We start from the raw sequence: 14,048 nt of genomic DNA on the forward strand, positions 1-14,048 counted from the left end.
TGTGTAACTTTAAAAAATGTTACACCATTCAATATTTTTTTAATTGAATGCGAATTTTGACAAATCTAACTTTAGATTACATTATTTTCATATATTCTACATACTTATAAATTTTCATGGTGATCAAAGATTCATAGTCACGTCATCAATCAATTGTTAAAATTTAAGTTTTTGTAGTTTAAAATAATGTATAAAATATGAATTTATAGATGGAATAATACATAATATATGATTGACATAAAAATTAATAAAAATATTAAGAACATATAGAACATGTAATTCAACAAAAACCCAACTCTCTCTCTCTTTGTTTGGACTTGGAGGCCAAGTTTTTGGAGCAGCCTTAATTGACCCAAAGTTCGGTCATGGATGAAGTCTAGGCGTCAGTCAGAGTCTGAAGGTTTCTAAACTACAAAGCAAACTAAAAATCATTGACTTCAGTCTTTAGGTAAGGCTCAACTTCTTCCCACAATTTTTTAGGTCACTTTAAATGCGACCATAAATCTGCCCTGTAACCAAACTGGGATTCTGAATTAGTCCATTTAAAGGATTTTGGACATTAATTAGATTTAGATTGAAGCTGAGAGATCTCATAAACAGAAGTTGAAAGAGTCTAAGCTTTAGGGCCTTTCACATATCTGCCCATGCAAGTTTTAGGCTGAAGCTCTTAAGAAGTCAAATAGGATTTCCTTAATTGACCAACCGCTTAGATAACCCCTTTTAGAGCATTTGCATAAGTCAATGTAAAATATTGGCCAAATAACTCCAAAAGTCACCCACATCAATTTGTTTAAAATTACGTATAACTTGTTTATCGTTAGAGTATTTGCATTAGTCAGTGTCAAAAAGAAAAAAGTAGTCAGTATTGCACAATTTTGCTTAAAAACTACTCACAATCACTGTTCATATACATTTTTGCCCTACCCTACCTTCTCTACCATTGGATTCTCTCTCTCTTCCCCTACCATCTTCCGGACTTTGTTCCTTTGTCAAACCCATCCTAAATCTAGATCTCAAACTCATCAAACCTATATACAAAATCCATATGAATCATCCAACCCAAATTGTAAAGACGAAGAAGAAGAAGCAACAACTGTGAAGAGCAGCGAAGAAGAAGAAGCAGCATCAACAACAACTGTGAAGAGATAGAGGTGAGATGCCAAATCTGAGAGTTTTGAGATATGAAAGAGGAAAGAGAGACACTTAATGAAAATATTAATAAAAAAAAAGAATAAAAATATTATTTAAATAAAATAGTGTGTATATATGATATAGCTTTTTCTAATAGTGATTTTGTAAAATAGATTAAGTAGGTTCTAATTTTAAAATAGACAAAAAATTTTACAAAGACTGATGTGAATACTCTTACACGCATATAAATTTACACGATTACTATTCATGTGTAAACACATGTTTTATTTATTTTTCAATAAATAATCAGATGTAATTTTTTTTAAGTAATAATATAAAATTAAAAAAGTCGGTTTTTAAAATATACATATTTTACACGACAAAAATTTATAAATTTGGCAGCACCTCTAAGGCTCTTTGGGAGTCTTAAGAATAAACAAAGATTGCTCCAATGGAACAGTGATCTTTTTTTTCTTTTTTCTTTTTTGGAGAAAATGAACAGTGATCTGTTAAGAACCAAAAATTGAACACCCCCACCCCTATAATAATAATAATAATAATAACCACACCTTCTTTCTACGAGTGAGTTGATTAGATTCTATTTGTAAATGCCATGAGTCTTTCTTAGAGAAAAAATCTTACATGAAACAAGGTAGTTTTCCATTAATTGCTCATATATCATATTCACCCCCCCCCCCCCCAAATTTTTTGTAGTCAAGTACTATTTCACCTCCATTAAAAGAGCTATCGGTTCACTTTTTTCTTTTTTTGGGAGAAAAAACACGCATACCCAACGATGAGGAAAGAAGTTCTAATATAAATGCATACCACAACTCCGCTCAAAAGTCATGATAACTTTTAAGAGAGTATTGTGTGTGATATAACTTGCCCCACCCTCCCTTAAAAGCTATCGGGTCACTTGATATAAGAGAAAAAATTTTAAAAGGAAAATAGACAAAAGGTTATCTTTTGTAGGGTCCATTCTTACATTATAAATAACTTCATTGAGTAATTAATAATAATAAGCTTAAACCCTTAAAATGCATCTTATAATCTCCACATTTGGAATTATTGATTTATTTCTAAATCGGTCTCTCAAATGTTTTAGACTATATTGTATGGATGAAGTCTATCCCACAATTTTTTTTTTCAGATTGACATAGCCAGTTTGTCTTTAGTAAACTAAGGTCCATCAGTTTTTTTTTCTGACAAAAAAGAAAAAATTTGTCTCTTTCATTTATTCTATCATATTTTCGTCATTAATCTACCTAAACAAAGTCCTTTTCTTTTCTTTTTTTGTGTAAAAAGACTCCTTTTTACAAGTGATAAAGAGGCATTTTATCTTACAAATCTAACTTCTTCTTCTTCTTTATTATATATATATTTTTTTAAGTACAAATCAAACTTTTAATTAATATTCCTATAAGTGATAATAATATGGCCGAAAAGTCAAAAACAGAGTCCAAGTTAGATGTACCTGTAATGAGGTCCCTCCAACTTGCGTTTAAGAATGAGGATTGCGTCACAAACGTTACTTGGGCATTCCTAAAAGCAACTAATCAGTCCAGTGATGCCATTGCCAAAACTCTTATCCTCTTTGATTCCCAAACTGCTCTCAGGCCCACGGAATTGTGGATTCCCTGCCCCCAGATTTGTATTTCTTTTAAAGTGAAACTCAAAGGTGTTTAGGCCTCACCAAAACAAAACCAAACACAAAATAACAAATTCTCCACTTTCTTTTTTGGATTTTGTTGGTAAAACTGGAAGTGACAGGGTACACATTATTGATTATTTGTGATTTGAAACAAATGCTTTCATTGAAGAAAAATTAACCACATGAACTGAAGCAACACAATAAGGTTGGCCATGAATCTTTTCAGCATGACATTAGAATATCGTAGGAATCATTGGCCTAAGTATGAATATGTTATTTCTTGTCTGTTAGGATTCTAAAATAAATAATGGTATTGTGGACCATAAATGGCTTGTTAAAGTGTAAATGTCAAGCACCTAAACTAATTAATGTGTTTCTAATAAATCTTCAAAATAAAAGGTTTCTGGCATATGTTGTCCCAAGTTTCTAATTAATATAATTTTGTTACCCATGTTTTATTCAAAATTGCATTAGCCTAAGATTTTGTCATGTGAGACATTCTTTGAGAAGAAAATATAGTACTTTTCATTTAATCTTTCGTCTTAACAAAATTTTTAGTCATTAATAAATTATTGTTACTATTCTTTTCTATTCAACAAAAGTTAATTGCATTTTATTTTATGACAAAACATTAATTATTGTCATGAGTTTAATGGGGTACATGCATTCATGAGCCTTTAATGATGAAAAAAAAAATCAACTTTAAGTTTTTTTTTTTTAAAGGTGGTGTTTACAAATAATTAATATAAGAAAGAAATACATAGAGTTCTTTTTCATTTTCTTTTTAACAATTCTAAGGACATATCGAATTTTACACTATTGAGTTGTCATCAACATATTAGTTCATCATTGACACTCAACTGTGATTTTTCTTTTTCCTCTTTTTTTTTTCATTTTTGAAATTGGGAATCCTAGACTTCCTTTTTTCTTCTTTTTGTTGCTTACATTAAATTGGGAGAGATTATTTAAATTTGGATTCTTCCAAAAAATATCACTAAAATATAGTTGTCTTGATAATTTATATGATTATTTTCTAAAATTTATATTAAAAAACAAAAACTTTTGAATATGACATTCTTGTTCAAGTTTAGTTGTTTTAAAAAAAATTAAACAAAAACCAAAAAACACAAAAAGAAAATTTAATAATACACGCAATAAAAAAAATAGAAAAAATTATGTGGTTAAGTTAGTCAAAATAATTAAATATTTGTGAGTTCATTCAAACAATTTGTTCATATATTGAATCATATCAATCACAATAATTAATATTTTCTCTCTTTTAATTTAGTGGCATGTAATATAACCAATTCTCGAATATAATACTAGGTAATAAGTATTATACATAACCTATAAAGATAATTTTTAATAAATTATTTTTGTTTGAACTTATAATGTCTAGCATTGTGTAGGACATCCTCTAGTTATTAATATATAACTCCAATTGAAAAAAAAATTATGTACTTTGGATACTTGAAATTTATCGTCTTTGTCAATCACTCCATGAAACTTCTCTTTTTTTTTTTTTTTGTTGCTAAAGTCTATGGAGGTACATATCTTCTATTAAATCATATAATTTAATTTCCACTTTAGGCACACAATATTTTTTCTACTAGCTACTATATTCCTATTAAACACAAAAGAAAATTTAATAATACACATAATAAAAAATATAGAAAATAATTATTGATTAAGTTAGTCAAAATAATTAAATATTTGTGAGTTCATTCAAACAAATTTACTCGTATTTTGAATTATATCAATCACGATAATTCATATTTTCTCTCCTTTTAATAATATATAACATAACCAATTCTCGAATATAATACTACATATTAAGTATTTTACAAAACTATAAAGATAATTTTCTTATTAAATATTTTTGTTTGAGCTTATAATTTACTCCCACAACATACTCTAGTTAATACATAACTCCAATTGCATAAAAATGATTATTTTAATAAAATTACATACTTTAGATACTTGAAATTTATCGTCTTTGACAATCACTCAATGAAAGTACATATATGTCTTCCATTAAATCATATAATTTAATGTCCTTTTTAGGCACAAAATTTTTTTCTACTAGCTACCATAATCCTATTACTCTTTCAATTGTTCATATAATAAACAATAACACTAACATAGGAACCTACCTATTTGTGTAGTAGACTAAATTTTTTTTTATAAAATCTTAAATTGACTATAAAACAATATTGTTGCGTGAATTGCTTTGTCTTTAATTTATGTTGCAATTTGATAAAGAAGTCATTACTTGAATGTGCAATGTCTTGCAAACAAATTTGTTATACAGTTTCAAGTATTCCAAAAAAAAAAAAAAAACTAAAAAATTCAGATTTTAAAACTTTTGAAAGGCCAAAAAATATTAAAGAATGCCTAAAAATTGAGCACACACACACACACATATATATAACTACACAATAGAGAAACATAAGAGAAAGACGAGTTATCTTCAAAAAAAATAATTCATGGCTATAATTGTTGAAACCTATCAAACAGTTTCAGATATTGCAAAAAAATGAACCCAAAAATACATATGCTAAAGGCAAAAAAAAAAAAATCAAGAGATTTAGAGCCTACAAATTCTTGAAAAGAAAAATGTGACTACAGAGTAGATAAATATAAGAAAAAGATGTGTTACCCTAAAAAAAATGCATGGTTATAGTTAGGGGTGTCCATCAGAACCCGGAGACCGACCCAGCCGCCCAAACCGCACGGGCTGACCCGAAAACCGTCTGACCTAATGCCCGTGACGGTCGGAGACGGGTCTCCGCCACCAAAAACAGATTTAGGCGGGTCGGATGGTGAATTTTCTTCTTCACCACCCGATATACCGGATCTGACCGACGAAACGAAGAAAGATCGTCGATTTTATCAAGATTCGTTCAGATCCATCGATATTCCGGTGAGAAGTTTGAAGTTTTTAGTTAGATTCGGTAAAGATCTTGGTTTTCTTGCTTAGATCCGGTGAAGATATTGGTTTTCTTGCTTAGATCCGGCGGTGAGATGAAGATTTTGCTCTATTTTTACTTAGATCCAGCTTGGTGTGATGCTTTTGCTTCGATTTTGTTCTGATATGGGCTTTATTTTTGCTTTGATTCTTGCTTGGTGTGGTGCTTTTGCTCAAATTTGGGCTTGATATAATGCTTTTGCTTAAAGATCGCCAATTCTTGCTTGTGATTTTCTTTAAAATCTGGGCTTGTGTCGTGGGTTTGAGCTTAAATCCGGCAAAGGTTCGATGATTTACCTCAGTACTAAGGCTGATTGACCCGACTGTTGTCCACCGGAGACCAATCTGACTCAACCTGAGGTCGTCTGCGGTCGGCGGCGGGTCGTTCAATCCTCCACCCGATGTAAGCGGGTCGGTTGCGGGTTGGGCATAAACCCAACCCGAACCGACCCGTGAACACCCCTAGTTATAGTCTTTGAAATTTGCTAAACAATTTCAAATATTACGAAAAAATAACTCAAAAATTTAGATGTTAAAACTTCTGAAAGACCAAAAAATATTAAATAATCGATTGCCTAGAAATTATTGAAACAAAACAATACCACACACACACAATATATATATAAGAGAAAGATGAGTTACCTTCAAAAGAATCATCCATGGCCATGATACATATGTTAAAAATTCCAAAAGGCAAAAAATATTAAAGAATTCGAAGATTCAAAACCTACAAGATAAAGAAAATATATATATATATATATATATATATATATATATATATATATATATATATATATATATATATATATATATTTGGTTACTAAATAGAGAAGCAGATGTTCAAAACCAAAGTGGTTGCACAAGTATTTTAAAAACATAGCCAAGCTTGGGATAGAGACTTTGGAATGCCTTAGTGTAGGACTATCCACCAGAACCTGACCCACATGACACATCCGTCCAGGCTGAAACAAAAACCAGCCGACCCAGTGCCGGTTATTATCGACGGCGGGTCTCTGCCTTTAGCAACCAAGACTGGCGGGTCGGTTGGTAGGTCTTCTTATTAAAATCTAATTCCAACCTACCTAGCTAATCTATACACTGGAATTTCGCCGTTTTCCATTAGTATGAGTAGTTCTTCAGACATTTGTTGTTAGACTTATCGAGATCCAACAAGATCTAAACAAATCTATTGTGTTCTAGCCAGATCTTGTGGAGATCTCGCTAAATCTAGCCATATCTTGGCCGGTTCCAACTAAATTTTGACTAGATCCCTCTTCCCCGACTTCAACCAAGGACCGACTCACCCAAACTAACACCTCTTATTGGTCAACGACAAGTCCAAATCTTGGAGACCTTAAGTGGTCGAGTCAGTTTTGAGTTGGGCACAAAACCTACCCATGGCAACCCTACCTTGGTGTCATTGTCATTGATGCTATTTTTGATGCTTGGATAGACTGTGGCTACAACTCATGACCCGTTGTCCCTTATTCTGGTTAAGCATGGTTTGAAAAACAATAAATACCCATATGTAGACCAAGGAAACATAGAGCAAGAAATTTTTTTGTTTTAAGTATTTAGTGTCAGATTAGTCACAAACATAAACAAAAAGACCATTTGAAAATCAAACAGATGGACCACTATACAATGAAATGTTGCATTCCCAAACTTTGATAGAAAATTTTACCAACACGGCGAAGCAATGAAGGATTGCAATGCAAAACCAACAATCTCAAACTTTGTAATTCAAGAATAATATCAATGCAAATTAATTGAATCTCAAATTCACTTCTTTGTATAATAATTACACAAATTATTGAATTTTAGAAAAACAATAAAATAAAATAGTAGAATAAAAGAAGGGTCCTTACCATTTTGTGCTGCTCCTTTCTCTAGCAGTACGTTATGCCTCCATAATCCTCTTCTTTTAAAGTTAAGAATTCCTAATTTCTTGGCTGCCATTGACCAAAAGAGAAAGCTTTCAAGGGTTAGGGTTTTGGGGTTTTGAGAGAGAGGTACAGAGAAAGAACAACTTACGGGTTATGGTTTGGGGATGCAATCATGGAATAGTTTGATCTTAGTTTTATAATTGAGTTTTTTAAAAATAAAATTTAAAAAATTAAAAAATATTGGTGACATGGATATCTATGAGAGTTGCAAAGCTTATATGGCATACTAACAGAAAGTCAATAAAAAGTCAAAACTTTCGGCTGTATAGTATTTATAGATTTATAGATTTATCGATGAAGTATGCTTTTAGTATAGTATTTATAGATTTATAGATTTATCGATGAAGTATGCTTTTACCTATCATCATGTAAGAGTCGGTAAACTAATTATTGACATTATGGCATAGTAAGTCAATAAAAAGTCAAAACTTTCGGCTATATAATATTTATAGATTTATCGATGAAGTATGTTTTTACCTATCATCATGTAAGAACGGGTAAACTAATTATTGGCATTATGGCTTAAGGAACTTGATTAAGGTGGGGCCTATCCTCGCTTATGCATGGGGGGACACCTTAATACGTTACTAGTGAAAGAAGGAATAAATAGGCAAAAGAAGACATGGGTATGATAGGAAACGTATATTCAGTAATAATGATAACAATTTCAGAATAGTTGGAATTAATTGCAGTGCTCCAAAAGAGAGAAAGCTAATTGAGACAAAGGTGGTCAGTGAGATCCACATCCACCCTCCACTTGTTTTGAGTCTGCTTTTTATTAATTTTATGTGCTGCTCCTACATGGCTACCACCACCCACAACAAATTGCCACACTTTTCTCATTTTTATATTTTACCATTTGGCCAAACTCTTCTGTGCAGTCAATTTTGGAATATGCACTTTCACGATTATTGCTGGCCGTATTTTGCTTTGCTAGGGTGTAAACAAACTGAAACAACCTTTGATGAAGGTTTCAGTATAAAGTGAGTTGTTAAGTACGTTAAAAATGTGAGAAAATTATTAGGTAGTTTCAAAAAACAATGAAATGATACTTCTTACTTTTATATATATATATGAATGACAAAAAAATTTAGGTAATTTTGGAATACAATAACGTGATACTCTTTTTATTACATAAATAATAAATTTACCAAAATTTTAATTAATGTAGTCCATTATTATGTTAGATTAAGAAGTATGAAATTGCTATATTCCCGAAATTTTGAATAATAATTACTTCACCAACATTGTTTATTTATAAATGTGATGTTGGGGCTGCTTTTGAATTCAAGTCCAGGAGCTTGGATATCGAACTTTGGTAATCTCATTTTTCTTACATTTAATTTTCATTAGAGCCCATTGCACTGTTTAATTTACTCACAAACCTGAAACATTGGTGTCCATTCATATGGGATAAAACCATGCTGCTTTGATTACTCTCTTACTTCCTTGCATTGAGGAACCTTGCCACACTTTGCCCCATTCCATTATGAGCTCTGATACTACTTATTAGAAAGATAACAAGTAGTTAATATAATATATTGGGACACCACTTAATTCACAAGTGTAAACTAATGAATTTATGCTCAACCATGTTATATTAGGTGCTTATTCTTTTTCTAAAATTAAAAAAAAAAAAAAAGTGCTTATTTTTTCATTATTATTTCATGTAGTACTGCATTTATATGTGTATACCTAACATAAGAAACATCTTTACTCATTAAGTTACTAATAAAAAGAGTAATTTTTTTTTTTTTGAGAGAAAAAGAGTCTAAATCAAGAATGAGATTGCTCATTTTTATTACAAAAAGTATAAGAATAAAACATTTTCTCATAACCCTTTTATTAAATTGGTAACGCAATTTGTTCCTATTAGTGCAAAATAAAGATGCCATTAAAGATGAGTCATATGAAAATGACTATATATATATATATATATATATATATTAATATATATATGAAAAGACGTCTTTCTAACATTGTTCTTCACTTCTTTGGAGTAACTTTGTACACGATCTTATTATGCTTTAATCTATGGACCTTTTGACTAAGTTCAAGTGAAGTATTCTTCAAAATCCAGGTCTCCATGTGCAAAAAAATAAAATATAAAAAAATAAAAACTCTTCTAGAAAGATTCCTAGTTTCATTTTCTCAGTGATTCACACGCCTCATCCTCCTCAAAGTTCTCTCTCACAAGGACCTCATGTTTCCCTGATCACTGGCCCAGGCCCAGGCCCACCATGTCTCATTGATCACCACTAGGTTTTCGAGTCTTCTACCATCTAGGATTCTTACACGTGGAACCCAAGTGGTGATGTGTTGGACGGTTCTCATCCATTTTACCTGCAACTTTCAAAAACACGTGCCTTCAAGTTCAAACTATTCCTATAACATTTCTTGTTAAGAGAGATTTATTCTAGTAATGTCACCTTTTTTGTTATAACCATGCTATCTGACAAATTATAATTAATTTTCAGTTACTTTGTACTTTTTTTTTTTTTTTCTCGTACTCACATTAGTCACCTAGAAATGTGTTATAGTTAACTCAACTGATAAAATCTTTTATAATTGTATTAGAGATCTGAAATTTAATCATCGTCTATACTAAAAACCTTTTTTTTTTTTTTTTGAGAAAGAACACTATAACTTTATTGATGGTAAAGCCGAATCGGCTTGAATTACAGAAACAAGGTGTAGATGAACGTTGTCTATACTAAAAACTGATTGGTATTTTAATGTGATGATGAAGAGCTACTATCAAAACTTTCAGAAGCAAACGACATAAATTAAAACTCTAAAATAAAAAACCACCTAAAAAAGTTATGATATTGTTTGTGGAACTAGAATTTAGGGCTCGTTAAACTTAACAACTATATAAAAAAGCATACTATCAAAATATTACACGTAAAAATTGATACAAGTCCACTTGTCGATTCCACATCTTCCAGAGAATACATATATTTTTTACTAGTTACTACTACTATTTTTGAAGACAAATGAAGTTGGCCTAAAAGTTTGTTAATAATTAAGTTTGGCCTAGAAAAAATTATGAATTCGGGTTTGGTACAGTACTGGTTGAACAACTTTAAGCTTAAATGAGTGTATATTGATGAAAGGTACCACGTTGCAAATCAGGTGGTAGAATAGCGTAGAAAGTAAGATATACTGCACACAAAAAAAAAAAAAAACAAAAAGTGAGTCAAAGACTCAAAAGTGTAAATTTGAAAGTGAACACCGATCAACACGGAAAAATATATAAAACGCTTGGACCACACGTACAACGCGTTATACCAAGGACGTAAACGAGGATTCACAATGGCGTCTACTTTAAATCATAACGTTCTCCTCAAAGATCATGTTCATGTTGTAAGAATTGACTACAATGCCACTCGGAACTGGTATTAACTATTAACCCTTTTTTTTTGAGATTCCAGACCTGAAGGTCAATTTCATTGAAAGGGAAAAAGACTACAAAGAGTCTCGATACACAAGAAGAGCTATATCATCAGGGATGGAATCAATCCACACCTGGAGCTCATTACCAGATTTAGCTTTTCGGGCAAGGTAGTGGGCAATAGTATTGCCTAATCTTTTTACATGAGAGAAAACACATAAATGAAATTCATTTGCTAATACAAGGGAATTTTGGATGATATGGCCAAATTTTGGGTTGCTAGTGCTCCCATCCTTAAGTGCCGAGATGACTATCTTAGCATCTCCCTCGATTGTGGCTTCAAAAATTCTCATCTCCTTCGCGAATAAAACTACTCTTCTACACGCTAAGGTTTCCACCGTGGCAACTGAACATGGTAGAGGAATTCTTTCAGCCAAAGCTCCAATAACCATTCCTTCAAAGTCTTGGATAACCACACCTAAACCAGCAACACCCAAATCCTTAAAAATTGCCCCGTTAAAGTTCACCTTATACGTCAAAGGGTTAGAGGGAATCCACCTAGTATTACTGCCAGAATTTGAGGGTTGCACTTGCCGAGTGAGCTGTGTTGAGGAAAAACATGTAAAAAGGTTGAAGCCTTTGCTCAAATGATTCAAAGGTCGGAGGAGCAGCCCCCCACACGATCAGAATTCCTCTTTTCCCAAATCATCCACAAGATCACAGCTACTAGATTGATTTCGAAGCAATCCCTCATCTCCACTAACATCTTCATAAAGTCAGCAAACTCATGAATCTGTGCTTTAGAAGCTTCTAACCAACTGCATTAGCTTCCCAAATGATCCTCAAAGTAGGGCAACTCCACAGAGAATGGATAGCATCCTCACAAGCCGAGAGACACCTAGGCAGTGGCGACTCTAGGAATTTTGTTCAGGGTGTTCCTATTCCACTTTGAAAAAATTTTGGGTCATTTCGGGTTTTTCGGGACATTTCGATAAATACCGGCCGAAATTCAAAATTTGGTAACCAACTACATTAGCTTCCCAAATGATCCTCAAAGTAGGGCAACTCCACAGAGAATGGATAGCATCCTCACAAGCCGAGAGATACTCTAGGAATTTTGTTCCATTCCACTTTGAAAAAATTTTGGGTCATTTCCGGGACATTTCGATAAATACCGAAATTCAAAATTTGGTAACCAACTACATTAGCTTCCCAAATGATCCTCAAAGTAGGGCAACTCCACAGAGAATGGATAGCATCCTCACAAGCCGAGAGACACCTAGGCAGTGGCGACTCTAGGAATTTTGTTCAGGGTGTTCCTATTCCACTTTGAAAAAATTTTGGGTCATTTCGGGTTTTTCGGGACATTTCGATAAATACCGGCCGAAATTCAAAATTTGGTAACCAACTGCATTAGCTTCCCAAATGATCCTCAAAGTAGGGCAACTCCACAGAGAATGGATAGCATCCTCACAAGCCGAGAGACACCTAGGCAGTGGCGACTCTAGGAATTTTGTTCAGGGTGTTCCTATTCCACTTTGAAAAAATTTTGGGTCATTTCGGGTTTTTCGGGACATTTCGATAAATACCGGCCGAAATTCAAAATTTGGTAAGCATGAAATTTGTACTTTAAAATTAAAAAAAAAAAAAAAAAAAAAAAAAAACTTAAAACCAAAACAAATTTGCATTATGTACACCAAAAAACCTCAAAAGGAAAAAAAAATAAAAATAAAAGAAATTAATGAACAAAGGTACTGGTATAATAAACTATAAGTTCATTTGAAATTTTAATAAAATTATTAATTATTATTGTTTAGTTGTTTCATAAATTTGTTTGTCTTTTATAAACTATAATTTGTTGTATTGTTGTTTCATTAATTATTAAATTATTAATTGTTGTTTAGCTTAACATAATTTAATTTGTTTGTCTTTTATAATGTATTAGTTAATTAAATTATTAATTATTAGTGTTTAGTTGGTTCATTCATTTTTTTTACTAACTATTAGGAGTCTAGCACACACCCCACTGTGCGTTAGCACACACTTCATGTGTGCACACACCCCTGCCTCTGCATGCCTTTTAATTCAAAATTTGTTTAGCATAAAAATTTTGAGGGTGTTCCTGATATTGCCTGAAGGTGTTCCTATTTTTTTTTTAAGGGTAAACAAATAAAAAAAATTAAATTATTATATATAAAAAAAAAAAAAATTCAAGCCAAGGTGTTCCTAGGAACACCCTGGCCTCTGAGTGGCGTCGCCACTGCACCTAGGACAAATGACTGATGAGACCACTTTGCATTTCCACAGGTTAAGCAGGGTTGGGATAGCTTTGTGGGTTGCTTTCCATAATAACATGTGCTTAACCTTGGGGGGGGACCTGCAAGCTCCAAATTCCAGTCCACATTCTTTTACTTCGACCCATGTTAGAGCAATTTGGAACAAAACTCCTTTCAGACTTAGCTAGCATCTGGTATGCACTCCAAGTAGAGTAGATTCCCTGATTTGAAGGAAACCAAGTTTGTTTGTCCGGGATCTGATTGATACTCAACAGCAAACCAAGAATAATACTAGCTTCATGGGGTAGGAACTCTTGCTTAATCAGATTAGCCTTCCAGGTCTAGGAGACATCATCAATCAAGTTGCTCACTGTAGACTCCGCGCCAAGAGAGGAAATCAGGGAAATGATACTTCTACAGTTTTGGTTTGGTAGCCATTTGTCTCCTCGAATTTTGATAGACTTACCAAATGTTCTTATGCATCCTTTAACAAAATCCTTTACTTAGATACCCAAGTAAGCACTCGAACTTAACACACGTTCACACAAGACTCTTGTACAATTCAATCTAAACAAATTCACGCAATTTAGGATATCATAATAATTGTGATACCATGGATTAAATCACATAAATATATTAAATGGATTTGATTGATTATGTGTGTATTGTGCGAGCGGGT

This window comes from Castanea sativa, chromosome 10 (genome assembly GCF_040712315.1).
Source record: "Castanea sativa cultivar Marrone di Chiusa Pesio chromosome 10, ASM4071231v1".
NCBI lineage: Eukaryota > Viridiplantae > Streptophyta > Magnoliopsida > Fagales > Fagaceae > Castanea > Castanea sativa.